This window comes from Panthera onca, chromosome B2 (genome assembly GCF_046562875.1).
Source record: "Panthera onca isolate mPanOnc1 chromosome B2, mPanOnc1 haplotype 2, whole genome shotgun sequence".
NCBI lineage: Eukaryota > Metazoa > Chordata > Mammalia > Carnivora > Felidae > Panthera > Panthera onca.
The window spans coordinates 4,412,295-4,425,885 of NC_138343.1; the positions used below are offsets into that span (position 1 = coordinate 4,412,295).

The 13,591-nt window shown below is 47.2% G+C and overlaps 1 protein-coding gene and 1 long non-coding RNA gene across 9 annotated transcripts in view; one reads left to right on the plus strand and one right to left on the minus strand.

The window, feature by feature from the left end:
* Positions 1-13,244, plus strand: part of LOC132666633 (uncharacterized) — a 49,506-nt gene extending 36,262 nt beyond the window's left edge. The window contains exon 5 of the long non-coding RNA XR_013555476.2: positions 13,110-13,244. This is a non-coding gene — a long non-coding RNA (uncharacterized LOC132666633). The remainder of the gene's footprint in view (positions 1-13,109) is intronic.
* The window catches only part of CARMIL1 (capping protein regulator and myosin 1 linker 1), a 311,551-nt gene that overhangs the window by 232,619 nt on the left and 65,341 nt on the right, over positions 1-13,591 (minus strand). The window lies entirely within an intron of this gene.

Consider the following 13,591-nt stretch of genomic DNA (forward strand, 5'->3'; position numbering starts at 1 on the left):
TTCGAGTTTTCTCTCAACTGTGTGACATCTGATGCTCCTGTGAGTCAGAGACATGCGTGTTTTGCCTTCCCGCCATCCCTGCGTGCACTGACAGCTCCTTGTTTGCATGGAGTCAAGTCCCAAGGGCCAAGGGCTCCAGGAGTATGTTTAGCCCCCTGCCCCCGAGTCAGAGATGCCCATATATGGATTCAAGACCCAGTGTACAGAAAGCTCTACCTTTACCCATCCCCCATAACCATGCTCGCCATCGGTGTTCAGGTCAGCTCCAGAAAAGGCTCAAAAGAGAGCTGAAAGGAAAAAATACCCAGCCTCTGCAACTTTTTTTAAAGTAATAGTGTGATCCAACCTTCTCCCTTAAAAGTTACAATTTTTTCAAAAAGGAAAATGCAAACAAGCCCTTATTTTTGAACATGGGAAGAGAAAAAGGAAAGCCGTGCATGTAAACAGAGTGTGAATCCCTAGAACCCAGAGGAAGGTCAGGCCAGAGTGAAAAGTGGCAAGGACCTCTCTGGTCCACTATGTGCAGCCTGGATGTGCTCCCTTTCCCTTCAAAAGCTTCACTTCCTCGTTTACAAAAGAGAGTGCATAATCCCTATGGTGTAAAATTGTTGCAAAGACTAGAAACAGCAGACTAAAAGTGGCCAGGCTGTAAAAAGGTCAATTTTAAAAGGTTACTCCCGGGTGACTCCATTTATAGAACATGCTTGAAATGGCAAAATTAGACAGATGGAGAACAGATTAGTGCTTGTGAGGAGCGGGGGGCAGGGGACTGGGAGAGTGCTGGCTATGACTGTAACAGAGTACCGGGAAGGGTCCTTGTTCTGTACCTTGACTATGGTGGCAGTCACGTGTGATAAAACCCACATAGCAGGCTCATACATATGCACGCGCGCGCACACACACACACACACACACACACACACACACGAGTGCACGTAAAGCCTATGACATTTACGTAAGGCTGATCATTGTATCAATGTTCATTTCTTGACTTCATAGTATAATACTATCATGCAGCACTGGTTATCAATGGAGAAAACAGCGTCAAGGGATCTATAATTATCTAAATAAGTGTTTTTTAAAGCTCATCACTTTTTTAAAAAGTGCCCTGCTCTGTAAGTGGCCTATTGGACAAGTAATGGTCTTACCTATAAACCAGAACTGTGAATCCCTACTTCTGGCTTTAGATTAGAGAGGAGACACTGAGCGCAGTGCCTGAGTCAGGACACTCCGTGGAGGGTGGGGGGGTTCTGCGGGGGGCAGGGCAATGCTGGCTATCACCGCCATCGTCTTTGGACCCCAGCCCCTCAAAACCTCACCGATATCCACACAAAATACAAATACTCTTTATATAACCAATGGAGAAACTTACAGGAATCCATTTACCACAATAGGCAAAGAACGGTTATTCTGTCTCTGAATAACAAACACATATAGAATATATACGTAAGAGTCCTATGGAAAGAGACTGAAGAATACTTTCGTGATCTAAAGCAGCATGTTCCAAAGTGTTACCCAAGAAACACTAGTCCCCGAGATGCTCCCCCCCCCCCAAAAAAAAACTCAATCAGTCAATCAATCATCCATGGTCAAATAAATTTGGTAAATGCAGTATACAATGTCTCCCTCTGAAGTTTTGGTTAAAAAGAAAATCCCTATCCGACTTCATTTAATCTGTTTTTCCCCAAATTTACTTGTTCACAAAATCATTTTTATTATACCCACTGGCGTCCTGAGAAACACTCCCAAGATCTAGGATTTCACGTGTCATTCTACATCGTTCGGCTACTCAATTTCTTCAGCCATCACGTACTTCGGGAGAGACACGGATGGTGTCTCTCCAGCCTGTGCAGTGTGGTCTTACTGTGCACAGCTGGACTTCAGTAAACGTTTGCTGAATTTGATTCAACGCAAGCACGCTTCCAGGATGACAAGTCCGGGGACGGGAGAAGCGATCACTCCTGGTTTCTTTGAAACACCTCACTTAGTTGAGAACACAAAAGGGCTCCTTTTCTGGAAGGCTCTGGAAGTTTCTCCAACTTTCAGACGCCAAGGATTTCCACTATGCCAGTGTCTCTTCCCGAGGGGCAGCCACTCACAGCTGAAACGGCGGTTTACGTCGTGAGCTGATAAGACATAAGCTTACGGGAATAGGCTCATGACTGAAAAGATCATGACTCAAAACTACAGACCTTGAAATTCCTTTAGCAGGAACACACAGTGTTTCATACCAAAAATAAGGAAAGGGCTCTAATTATACTTTCCTGGAAGGGGTAATGAGTTAAAAGTCTTACCATTGCAGGGGTTGGGGGGGGCGGGGGTGGTGCCTGGGTGGCTCAGTCAGTTGAGCTTTTGAGTCTGGATTTCAGCTCAGGTCATGATCCCAGGGTCGTGGGACTGAGCCCAGCGTTGGTTCCCCACTGAACACGGAGCCTGCTTAGGATTCTCCCTCTCTCCCTCTGCCCCTCTCCCCTGCTCTCACTCTTGCTCTGTCAAAAGTCATATCATGAAGATGACTTAAGCTTGAATTTATATAAACGAATTTCAAATGTCGGCGTTTGCTGAGCTCAGGCTTGGATGGGGGAGGGGACAAAGGGGAAATTCTGCATCCTAGGAAGGAACAGACGAAGAAACAGAAACAAGGGGAGGGAGAACTTATCCACCATCAAGCTTCCCTTAATCCACATTTGACCAGAGCCAAAACCCCTGCTTTACAAGAACACATTTCCATTGACAGGAGTAACCCCACACTCCAACTTGCAGAACGATGAACTGGAAAACTGAGAAGAAATTAATCACAACAATTTTAAGACAATGAAATTAATCCGAATAATCAATAAGGGGAAAAAAACATTAGGGATTTTTTTAAAGCTCACAACGTATTTGAAGAATAGACACTGCAAAATTAGCTCATTTCCATCCATCTCCTCTGTAAAGATGTAGAGAGAAGCGTTTATCATGAACCCCTGACATACTGAAAACAATGTCTCAATCACTAAAGGATAATAAAGCAAACGCACCGAGTGTTCCGCTCGGAAGGCACAATCATGCATTTTGGGAACCTTTCCAACTTGTCTGAAAACGAAAGGGCTTCAGATAAAACCTCAGTGTAACCCAAGCGTTCCAGTCCTTCAAGGTCACTATATAAAACTGAGCGATGGCTTAGATTCTCCATTTCCATCAATCAAGCTAATATTGCATGAATATGCCTGGCAGACTGATCCATTCTCAGTTAAGACTGGGTCTAATCCTAACACTTCAAGTGAACTCCGATGCCCACGGACAGACATCAGTCCGTCCCTCCACTCTGTGTTCTCGGTGGCCCTCTCCTGCGGTGTCACAGGACCGGATCTGTCCTCGTGGCCACAATAATGGGAGCACCTTGTGCCCTGGCTGTCCCAGCCTTCTCTCGTTGGCCCAAAAAATAAGATGGAGGAAAAAATTAAGTATTTTGCGAAAAAAAATATTTTTTTCTGGCAACTGAGCTGAATTTGACACAACAACAAAAACGTGCCTACGGTTCAGCAGAGATCCCAGCGAGCTTCCAGAACTTGGAACCCCCCCCCCCCCCAGACTGAACAAGTCAGCGAAAAGAAAGTCAACAGAAAAATTCTAAACATGAGCCAAATAACAAAACCCCCTCATGGTCTATGAAAGTTTTCCTACAAGAAACTCAGTATCTTTTATATCCTCACTCCTTGCTGCCAGATGTTTTGTTCCCTATTTCAAAGGGAGAGAGCTAGTCAGTCTCTTTCCTTCCCTCCCACCCTCCCTCTGCACACAGGAAACAGGGACTTGCCTAAATTCCTTTTCACACTGATGGAAGAGGGGAAAGCTTAGGTACTCTGATTCCTAACCCAATGTCCTATTAATAGAATTTTAAATACTGTGCCATTTTTAAAACAACCAAAGTGGAAGACAGTGAACAATGACTCCTTTGTGGCACTCAGGTCCCCTCACCCCTCAGGGAGGCTGATGCTGTCTTACCTAGAGGGCCCCGTTGGACACGGAAGTACCTGCAAAGTGACAGACCCCGCCTGACTGCAGGGAAAAAAAAATCTCTTTTTCAGTCCTTCAACATGCCTAATTAGGTCAATAAAGCCATGCTCAAAAACAAGTTAAACTTTTTCACTTAAAAAAAAAATAGAGCGGTGTTTTAAACCATTCGGCCGGCTTGGCCAACCCTTTCATTTACACGGTGGGAAAATGCCAAGCAACTGGCCCAAATACCCCCAGGGGGAAAGGCAGAGTCAGGGCCTCAGAAAGGAGGGGAGAGCAAAGCCTTGGGCTGGCTTCCCGGGCCCCTCCCTGTGCCCAGCAGGGCGCACAGGCAAGGATCCCCTCCCGGGGCTGCTTCTCTGCGGGCAGGAGGAGCGGCAGGAGGAGGGGAGGGAAGGCAACCCCAGGATCAGGGAGAAATGCATTAGTATGCCACCGGAGCCCAAAGCTGGTGGGATGGTCAGAGCTCCTGCTCTCAAATTCCAGACCCAAACCCACACGCCAGAAGGTCCGGGCTGAGCTGACAGGCTGAGCTCGGTCTCGCTCGGCTGATCAGCATGTTTCTGCTGATCGCCAGGCTGCCTGATGGCTGAGGCCTCCCCTGTCCTGCCACGTGGTGGTGAAACCCCAGCTCTCGACACCTTAAAGGCTTTGAGCACCGGCCCCGAGTGGTGTCAACACAGATCACAGAGCCCACGTCCTTCAGGCTTCCCCTTGTTGGCCTGCACGGGAGGGTCCCAGCCACAGCAGCATTCGCAGACTGCCGCCCCGCAGGAGCGAGCCAGGAGGGAGCCCTCTCTCTGTGACACCCAGTTAAGCCGGAGACCAAGGTGGCCAACCCTCACCCTGGCAGAAAGAGCTTATATACTATATTCCGCGGTTTTGCAACGCATTTCCTGGCATTATCTCTCAGAAATACACGGTGCACGCCGCCACTGGTTTGCTAGGGGACCAGCCTTGAACAAGCTATCGATTCCCGTATAATCATCGAGTGACTACTTACACGACCTTAGAGATAAATCACATCCTAACCTTATAGGGTCTATGGCAGGCTTTGTAAATATTTTAATGTCGCAGCGTCATAGGTAATACGCTGATTCATTAATTTCCTAATTTTTACTCTTATTTATGTATATAGTATGTGCTCTAACCCCTAGAAAATAGAAAACCTATGTGTTTTTTACACATTCACAACGAAGTAACACGTCTTCTACGTTCATGTTCTTACTTTGTTTCTGTCTATCCAATATGACCAAAAATGCAAGTATCAGGGGCACCTGGGTGGCTCAGTCGGTTGGGCGTCCGACTTCGGCTCAGGTCATATCTCGCGGTTTGTGGGTTCGAGCCCCACATCGGGCTCTGGTGCTGACGGCTCGGAGCCTGGAGGCTGCCTCGAATTCTGTGTCTACCTCTCTCTCTGCCCCTCCCCTGCTCACGCTCGGTCTCTCTATCAAGAATAAATAAACATTAAAAAAGGTTTAAAAACAAAAATGAAAGTATCAGATAACTACAGTTCTTCACCCAAAAATGAAACCCATCAAAAAATGACAGTCATTATAATACCGTTTGTTGATGTGTTTTAAGGCCACAGGCAAAACACAACCTAAGCTGTGCTCACAATTTAGTTCAGAAATAGTTCATTCACCTACCTATCGGATTAGCTAAGTTTTCTTCAATTGATATTAATTTTTATTGACAAAAGTGGTTTTTTAAATGCATGTAAGACACATCTCTAACACTCCTTATATGGACAAAATCAGTGACTAGGACAAGTCAGTCCAAGTGTTGGGGCTGAAAAGCTTACAATCAATTCAGTTTAACTGAAAAAAAAATTTCATCCTGAACTGGTATATACCTCATAAAGTGTACGATTTCCAAGTCTGAGATGATCACACCTAGAAATCTGAAGTGTCCATAACCTTCCACCAAAAACAACGTGCCCATTATCCTACATCAACCCATCTGTAGCAAGCCAAGTTCAAATATTTGAAATGTTACTTCTATTACCACCTACTTGTTAGAAAGTCAATCTAAACTTAAGGAAGTACTTGGAGCTTCTATTTCATTAACCACATAATTACAGGTTGTTTACCCCGAGCTGGGGGAACCCACCCCTGCTCAGGATGAACAGGAAATAGAAGCTTCTCCAGGCTTATGAAACATTAAATAATTAGAATAGTAACACCACAAACGTCTATGTTCTTTTAGAAGGCCGTGAGCTCGGCGGTACCTATTTGTGAACTTGAAATCTCAAAAGCACTTTCTCAACTGTAAAAAAGAAACAGACCCTGACAATATCCCCTCAACTAGGAAATCCCGATTATCCAATTCGATTTCGTTTATTCTAGAGGTTAGTCCTCCTGGGGAAAAGTCATCCGGTAACTGACTTTCCTCCACTCTTAATGGGCTGCTTGAGCCTCTGCGGTATGAAGACACAGCCTCCACCCCAGTCCGATAAAAAATCCCACTAAAACATTCCAAAGGGAGGCGCAAACCCACCTGCACAGGTGAGAGCTGGAAGTAAAGAAAAGCCTGCAAAGGGTCCCTGAAAAGAAGTCAGTCTTTCCCACCATGGTTGACTACAGCCTGCACGATCAGCATCGTTCTAAAGAAAGGTCAGCTGGACATACCACAGATTGCCAGGGTGCCTGCCTGGTAAACACAACTTAATGACTAATTCATGAATTCAAGAAACCACATAAAGTCTGGTAGCAGAAAGTCCGATTAACGCAAAATGAAACAACACCCGACACCTGTGATTCAGCCCCAGCAAGACAAGGAGGTGGCTGTCCAGCGATGCCGGGGATCAAGGGAGCCACCATATGGGATATTTGGGAGGGAGAAGCGCCAGGAAAAACAACCTTGCACGTCTTTCCATGCAGGACCTTGTATTAAACTGAGAGTCTTTTCAGCTCAGTTTCTGGGGAGGTTTATATCCCACCAACTGAGAGGACCGCTGCCCCCGCGCCCAGCACACCCTCCCTTTAAACCAAATCTCTGGCTTTTCAAACCCCAGGTCTACTCAGACTCCCAGCTGGTGGGCTTGTCAAAACTAGGACTGCTTGCACTCACTCACTGAATGGCTGGCCCAGAAGTCTTACAGGGGGACATCTGACCAAAAGAGCCTCTTTCCTGTCCCAGAAGCCTCAGGAGAAGCATTCTGTAGGAGGGAGCAAGCATCAGGGCAAACAGGAAACAGTGTCTCAATCTACCCCACCAGGAAAGATAGTCCGCAAACAAAAAAAAGAAGTTCTAGAAACTTCTAGAAGAAGTTCTAGAGACCTATTGTGCAACAATGTGAATATACTTACCATTGGACTATAATGTTAAAAATGGTTAGTATGGTAAATTATGTTTTTACTATAATTTTTTAAAAATAATAAAAAAAAGGCTATTCAGCCAATGCAGCATCCAACACCGCACAGAAAGCCAAGGAGAAAAAGACAAGTCAAGATGGCAGCAGGCATCTACTCAGAAAGGTTTTGAGGTGCCTACTTACTCGCTGATTGGACAGAAAACAAAAGTCGTGAAGAGGAAGGCAGTTCTCCTGGCACCTTGTCCGTAAGACGAACAACAGGAGAGGCGCATTCAAGCCATTGACAGTTCCTTCCTTGGCCCATCTATGTGGTCCTAACATCAGAAGCATCTAGGACATCAGCGCTGATTCTGACGTCTACATAGGAGGCTAAAGGGCTCAGGGCCCTAGAGGTGACATCCTCGTACTGACAGCTTTGCCACTGGGACTCTGGCTCTGAAGAGGGTATCAGGGTCCAGATCTACACCCCTCCAGAATATTGGTAGGAGGGTGCCTGTCAAGCAGACTTGCCAACCTGATCAAGGTGGCTTCCCGCGGAAATCGATGAAAACGTCGGAGAGTCGGCTGAGGCAAATGCCAGCCGAGCATAAAACTAGGTCCATGAGTAGAAACGTCAGGGGTCAGATTTCAAAGTAAGGGAGAACTTTAAAATGACTGAAAATCTGCAACAGTATTAGACTCTCCTCCCTAGGCAGTGAATGTCGTCTCTGAAAATGTTGGAGTAGAAGCTTTTGATTAGCTGAGATGCTGGGTTTGTTAGGTCCTTCCTAAATCAAGCTTCTGGGGTACGTGAGTTGGGAATGGGTTTGGCTACAAGCAAGAGAAAACCCAATCACTTCTTATGTTTTTATTCCACCGTCCGTAGCGTGTTGACTTTTATCTTCACGTGGCCACAAGATAGACGCCCTACCTCCCAGCTGAAGCCCATGGCGAAGGCAAAAAAATCTGAAAATGGGAAGGGACGGCTCCTGAATCAGAAAGACACGACCTTCTCAGAAAGCCTCAGTGTACTTTCCCTTTTATTTAATTGGCCAGAATGTATCACACGGACATCTCTGGGCCAGGGTTTCTCAGCCTCAGCCCTAGTGAGAGTGCGGCCAGATCATTCTTAGTTGTAGAGTGCCGTCCCGTGACTTACAGGACGTTTACCAGCAGCCCTGGCCTCTACCCCACAGATGCCAGCGGCACCCCACCCGCAGCAGTGATGATCGAAAACGTCTCTAGACACTGCCGAATGCATCGTGGAGAACAGAATCACCCCTGGTTAAGAACCACTCGTAGACTAACCTCCACTCCATAGGATAAGACAAGGAGGGTGGTGAATGGGGTAGTCAGCCAACCAAGGGTTTCTGTCCCTAATGCTTTATACCTATTTCTTCAATGTTTTCAGATGAGCTGCCTTGCTACCGTGCCAAGTATTTTGAAAAATTTGAGAGAAACATACAAAATGCTTCCACATTAAAAGTACTGACAGGAGCGCCTGGGCGGCTCAGTTGGTTAAGCGTCCGACTCTTAGTTTCATTTCAGATCGTGATCTCGCACAGTTCATAGGATTGAGCCTCGCACTGTCAGTGCCGTGCAGAACCTGCTTGGGATTCTCTCTCTCTCTCCCTCTCTCTCTGCCCCTGGCCTGCTTGCACGCACTCCCCCCTCTCAAAATAAATAAATAAACTTAGAAAAGAAAAAAAAAAAACAAGTACTGACAAAGTTTGAGAAATCGAGATTGAGGCACAGGAAACAATCAGGAAAAAATACACGGTAAAGGGCTAAACCGTAGAGGCAGGCGAGACATCTTTCAGTTGCCTCAGATCAGGAGAGAGAAAAGCCCACAGGAGAGTGGCCTGGAGTCCTTAATGAAAATGTCACTTCAGAGGCGGAACCTGCATCTGAAGACTAGAAATGCGTTGACAAGTGGCTGGTGGAGAGGAAAACAAGAGCAGGGCTCACAAAGGGAGCACGTTAACAGTTCAGGAGCTACTCTCCGACAGACCCAGGTTCTTACAGCTTCTATAGCTGAGGATCAAAGAGAACAAATTAACTACAAGAGTATCTAGCACATGTTAAGCATTCAACTGTTAGTTTTCATTATTATTGTGTTTATTATAAAGTTATAATACAATATATCACTTAGCATAAGAAGCACACCTCAGGAAGAGAGGCCACCTGTGGGAAATCAGAGGGTTCCTCTTACAATGGCTGTGGCATCCTGAGCAGAACAACTAGGGCACGTACTTGGGGGGCAAAGTCAGGCTCCTGATGGCCGTGAGATAGAGGCTGGCTGAGACCCAGGCGGGGCAGTGGACGAGAACCACTACAAAAGCTGGGATCCCTGGGGGATTTCTAGCAAACTTCGTGGCCAGTGGCTGTGGTCAGGTTAGTCATAAGGCTTTCCATGTTATAAAGGAGTTTTAGCTTGCAAAGCATTTCTGAGTAATCTGCATGTAACAAGCCTGTCCACAGCCACTAGTGATCTTCTCGAGCGACAAGGGTTCTATTAACCATTTGAAAAGTCACCGCCAAGCCAAGTCAAACTGCGGAAAGATGGGGGAGGTGCAAAACTTGCCTTCTAGTTGTAACACAGGGGACACGGATGTCAGCTACAGAATAATTCATACAGGATCTCTGACAGATTTAGGGGGAAAATAGATCAGCCTTAACACACGCAATTACACACACACACACACACACACACACACACACACACTTCCAATCTATGCATTCTTATCTGCAGGGTGGCCCCCAATGGGTCTTGCGATTCCCAAACTCCTAGCTTCTGGGTTGTGATTCCTTTATGACCAAAGGCAAAGGAAGAAAAACACATTAAACTAATTCTTCCCAGAAGCCTGTCTTCACTCAGGGTTTCGCCAGCAGCTAACTTGTACACATGCTCCCAAGGGTTACGTACATGAATCAGCTACGGAGTTTAGTAAGTTTCATAAGGCACATGTAATGGTTTGAAGACATGAAACACGTAGCCACATATAGAAACATATCTCTATATCTACAGAGATATAGATACAGCTCACAAAGCACCCCTGTGTGTGCCTGAAAACCACAAAGGGAAGGGCGAGGTCACTCGCAGGTCAGCGTTTCCCAGTGCACGGTGCGGGGAACTGTACCGGTCCTCACCCCGCCAGCGCCCGCTGCCTGAGATCATTTCTGCAGAATCACACAGACGACGTCACACTGTCTCCATGACACAGGCTTCCAGCGCCTGTAAACACTCAAGGTGTCGAGCACTTTCCGAAACGGCACATCTGTCATTTCATCCGCCGCTGGGCTTTACCAATTATTGAGCGTCAACAACAGAAAAGGCTAATGTGTTTACAATAAGAATCCATGTCATGTATTCACAAGCAGTGAACAGAAGAAAAAGCCCATTTATAAAAGGTATTCTAGTAGAAGAAACATCGTGTCACAAAGCAAAACGGTGCCTTTTTGTGGTATTTTGGGGCAGTCTTACTCCTAGCACGCAGAGGCGGTAAGTGAGATTTTCCCCTCCTACCAGGAATAATTAAAAATAAACACCATTTACTGTATCGATAGTGTGTTCTCAAATAGAACACGGGACATTTTACATGGTATTTTCCCCAACCTTCACGCAGTAGCACAGACTGTCCCTATGTCACAGGGCAGGGCTCTGAGGCTCGGGGAGGAAAATTAATTGACTCAAAGTCCAGCCCTGGAGCCTGAATTACAGCGCCCCACCACTAAAACAACTAACCGAGAAAGCAATTTTGTATCCATCTAAACGCACCGAACACACAGCACAATACTATATATACATCAACGAAGCATAAATTTTATCACAGCCAAGAGTTGTAAAGACAAGTCCCCATTCACAGTCTGTCCACATTTGTTCTCTGTAGTCTACTCGGGCCAGACCTGGAAAACAGGCCGCATGCCCTTTCCGTCTAGAGCCTCTCCGTCCAACAGAAACAAAGTGTGACCTGTGTGTGTAAGTTTGAGTTTTCTCGCGGCCCCATTTTTTAAAAGTTAAAAAAGAAAGATGAAAGCTACTTTTTTTTTTTTTTTTTTTTTTTTTTTAGTGTTTATTTTTGAGAGAGACAGAGGACGAGCAGGGGAGGGGCAGAGAGAGAGGGAGACACGGAATCCGAAGCGGGCTCCAGGCTCTGGGCCCGACACGGGGCTCGAACTCACAAACTGCGAGATCGTGTCCTGAGCCGAAGTCGCTCAACCGACTGAGCCCCCCCCCCCACGCGCCCTTGGAAGCAACTTTAATAAGTTATTTAACCAAATATCTCATACTGGATATTAGGTTATATATCCAAATATTATTAGCACTCAAGCCTGTAATCGGCACGAAAACTATTAGTGAGACATTTAAGATTCTTTGGTAGCAAGCCTCTGAAACCCAGCGTGGATGTTACGCTTGGAACACACAGCAGCTCTCACCAGCGCATTTCAAGAGCTCAGCAGCTGTTTACGACTGGCGGCTACCAAATCGGCCACACACATCTAGACCGTTAGCGCCCCGCACACGTACAACAGCCCTTTAATAACCTGTCCCGTGTTCCTGCACTGATCCGAAAAGGGAATGCTCTCCTTGTGCCTAGACTTACAGACTCCTGGGGTGAGATCACAGGAATCCCAATCTGGAAGCGCCCTCCGCGATCCACCCTGTGACTTCCACTTAACCCTTTAAATACAGTGCTTTGAGCCGTGTTCAAACACAAATGGCCCCCCAAAGGAGCAGCACGCTGGGCTCCACCTGTCCCTGCCCCTGAGGTCACACGGAAGGGACAGACCGTGCGGCCAGCAGGTGAGGACGGGGCACAGAGGACCGAATGAGATGGTGGGCTTTCGGCACCCCCTACCCTCCGATCCCGTCACAAGCCCTGGTCCCAGAGACCCTTGTCCTCAATCACCTAGAGGTGTCATTTCAGGGCCCCCTGATTTCCCACCTGACAACCTAAGGCAGCACTGCAAACTCAAATGCCCCCAGGGACCGGCCCCACAAATGGGCCTGGGGGGCCAGAGGAGCCCGTGCGGGCCCAAGGGGACAGGCTTGTCCCAGCCCAGCCCAGGAGACCGTGCCAGGTGGGACAGCGGCCCCAGTATTGCCAGATTATCGGATTTCTCAAGAGTTGCAAATCTGGCTTGTCGGGTTAATCACCTGACTTTTAAGTGCTGGCCGCCCCTACTACTGTAGGGAAGCATGGACATTTGCGTGGGCAGTCGCTGCAGAGCGGACGCTATCTGGGGGACTGTGCCGCACCCCGGCGTTCGTGGGGCACAGTAAAGCCACAGGAAGACAAGGAGGGGACGAGAGTTGGGGGGCTTCTCCCGCACCTTCTGTCTGCCCCGCGGAGGAGGCTACTCACGCCATGCCGTGGGAGTCCTCCCCGAGACAGAGGACGAGGAGGGCGGAGACGAGGCAGGCTGGCCGCAGCAACATTCTAGAAAGTGCGTGGTGTGACAGGAACGGAAGACACTTGCCCACAGAGAAGGGACAGCACCTCCTGGGGCCCCGTGATCGTCCCAGGCGGTGAGCAGACCTGGGGCAGCAGGGCCTAGCAATTTCTTTAAAAAGGAGCCCAAGGTATAGATTTTTCTGGAACATCTAATTGTTACACTTTGAGAGCCAACTCAAATCCCATTTCTAACACGGTGTAGGCCAAACTCAGCCTCCAGGGTCACCCCGCTGTGGCCCCCAGAGCAGAACATCTCCAGAGTCCCACCGACAGCCCCGACAGCCCAGCGCCTTTCAACCCGCCGACGCTCACGATGTCACTACAGCATTAACTCAACCCCTTTTCTCCATCCACGACAGCTTTGAAAGGGGTGTTGTTGATTACATGGAGACTAGGAGACAAATGGCCATATGACACATGGTACCCTGGACTGGATCCTAGATTTCAAAAAAGGACAGCAGGGAAAAAACTAGTAAAAATCCAAATAAAGTCTGGTCTCATCAACAGTATTGTATCAATGCTAATGTCTTCATTTTGGTAAATTTAGCACAATTAAGTAAGCTGTTGACACTGGGGACAGCTGGGAAAGGGTATATATGAGAATGCTCTGAGGGACCTTGGCCTCGCTTCCACAAACCCAAAATAATTGCCAAGTAAGATGTTTAAAAAAAAATCATTGAACTGTACCCCCCCAAAAAATGTTAATTTTATAGTATGTGAATTTCTAAAATTAAATTTTTTAAAGGCTTTATTTGTAAGTAATCTCTACACCCAACGTGGGGCTTGAACACACAGCCCTGAGGTCAAGAGTCACATGCTCCACCGAGGGAGCCAGCCAGGC